The sequence below is a fragment of the Cottoperca gobio genome, chromosome 18, assembly GCF_900634415.1.
Source record: "Cottoperca gobio chromosome 18, fCotGob3.1, whole genome shotgun sequence".
Lineage (NCBI taxonomy): Eukaryota > Metazoa > Chordata > Actinopteri > Perciformes > Bovichtidae > Cottoperca > Cottoperca gobio.
In genome coordinates, this window is record NC_041372.1 from 13,440,046 (window position 1) to 13,442,572 (window position 2,527).

The 2,527-nt window shown below is 42.5% G+C and overlaps 1 protein-coding gene across 1 annotated transcript in view; it reads left to right on the forward strand.

Moving 5' to 3' along the window:
• tnfsf10l (TNF superfamily member 10, like) overlaps positions 1–1,801 on the forward strand; it is a 46,364-nt gene extending 44,563 nt beyond the window's left edge. The window contains exon 7 of the mRNA XM_029455278.1: positions 1–1,801. This exon is cut by the window's left edge and continues 1,396 nt beyond it. The gene's annotated coding sequence lies outside the window, so the exon portion shown is untranslated.
• Positions 1,802–2,527: the final 726 nt, after the last annotated feature.

The following is a 2,527-nucleotide window of genomic DNA, read 5'->3' on the forward strand; positions in this document are numbered from 1 at the left end:
CTTTTCATTTCATCAAAACATCTAGAAAGATTCAGCAGTTTTCATTCATTCATTTTATGTTTTGTCCTGCAAAAGATGAAAAGCTCCGCTGGAGAATTGACGGTACAGACTCTCCTTACTTCAGCAGAGAAAAGATTAACATTAAAGAACAAAGAATTAAAGGAGGACTAACCACGAGCCACTGATCAGATGTGACCTACCAGATCAAATGAGCTTCTGACAAGAAAATAAAAGTAATTGTGTGTACTAATGCTGAAACTGTTCAGGTCAATTTGTACAGACACACCAACATATCCAATCATCCAATATGGCTGCCAGTCCCCCCCCCCGAGGCCTGTACTGAAGAGAGCTCCACATATCCAGGATATCTTTGTTGACCCTGACGAGTTGATCTCGCTACCATTACATCCGTGTGTGCCATTAAATGAAGACGTTGCTTTGATGTATTCTTCTAAAAAGTCTGAAGTATTGTCCTACAGGCCGTAAAAACACATCTAAGCAACATCTGAACCTTCACAGTCGGAGATTTTTCTTCCTTTGAACTGTGTTGCCTTGATTATGACTTTGTATAGCCTAGAACGTCTGCGTATTTGTGTAATTGTTTTACGAAACCTCCATCGTCGGACTGAAAACCCAGCAGGGTTAGCCCTTAAGCTAACCCCAAATCCTGCTTCGTATACAGGCCTCTGGAAACACACTGACACACACACACACACACACACACACACACACACACACACAAGTTCCACTGCAAAACAGTTCAGCAAGCGAACACAGAAAAAAGGTACATTTGAGGAAAACACAGAGCAGATTTCGTAATAAGACACAGACGCACATAAAGAAAGATTTGGAAGTAGCGAGAGGATATTTAGACATAAACCATGCACCGACTAGCACAGAATCAGCCCCAAACGCCTTTTCTCTGGCACGCACATGTACACACATAAATAAGAAAAAGGAGATACACACATCACCTCACACAACATTCAGGCGAGCCTACACTCCGCAGACACACATCATCCAGTGTCTCTCCTCCCTGTGCCATCTGGTAGTTGTCAGTGATCAGACGGAGGCATGCAGGGAGTGAGTGTGTGTGTGTGTGTGTGTGTGTGCACGATGATTGTTCATACGGACAATTCATAAAATGAAGTCAAACTAATGTACACATATATTTCTTTGTTTGCGTACCTTTACATTTGTTTTCCCGGAGAGAAAAGGATTCACACACACTTTTAATACACTTTCCTTCTGGCACTGTGGTTCACACACACACACACACACACACACACACACACACACACACACACACGTGTATATATGTAAGGTTACGTTGTAGTATAAGGTTTGTAAATTGAAGGCAAATTTCATTTTGTTTGATTGCTGTTTTCGCTGCTTCCTGTCGTCGGGTGGCACCTGGTCACGTTTCTGTCGGGCTTTCTCTCGGCCCGCCAACGCTCCATCACGTCACACACACCACGCCGGCCCTCCCTCTAACCTTGAGCTAAGTCAGTTTATTATCCAGGGTACACTACAACAATCATACCGCCCTTTTTTTTTCTTGCACTCCGACCAAAATCAACAGATCACCGAAACAGGTCCAGCGATGATGATGATGATGATGATGTGATGATGATGATGATGATGATGATGCAATGTACACACTCGTATTACAACTGCGTAAATCCCCGGGCCAGCTGGGAAAACTTTTGCATTGAATGTGTTTGTTTGTACTGGACAGTTTTGTAGCTGTGAACATGTTTGGCACATTGTTGCTAAGAAAATAAACAAATCTTTGAACTTTCCCCGTGTATGTGGAGATTTACAGTTCGGTGACGTAGCGGGGGAAGAGGACATCCTTCAGCTGAAACCAGTTGTGACTTGTGACCAACACGTATTTACGACCTTCACACAGTCATTTAAATGCTACAAACATATGTTATCTAAATCAGTGGTGCCCAACCTGAGGGCTGGGACCCTTCTGGTGAGTCACAAGATTCATCTGAGGGGTCACAAAATGAGAAATGTGGAAAGAAAAGAAACAAAGGAAAGGAAAGTTTTGGGGGATTTTTCTCCAATCTTTGCTCTTTTTTGTGAAATAATAGTTGAAATTGTTAAAAGATGAACTTCACTCTTTGGTGGAACTGCCAACACATCCACAAGTAGGAGGACAAATGTTAGCTAGAACTTGTTGTTGACCAAGTCTGCAGTTGACTCCTGACTCTATAAAAACAATAATCACTGTTTGGCACGAGTTCTGTTGGAATTTATCCCAAAGATATTCTCATTCAAGATTTCTTGCAGGGAACTGGAGTCCTGCGTCCAGCTGCTCACTTAATTAAGTTGCACTCAAGTTGAAATGCTTTTCATTTGTAGCCCCCGCAGAGTGAGTTTCCTCATCTCCAAGCACTGACGACACTTTAAGTTTGATAGCAAATAAAGAAGCCACGCGTACACATGCTGCCGCTTAAGTGTTTCACTTTAAACACATAAAGTGTGTCATCCCAAATCATCTGCGTAATTGGAGACA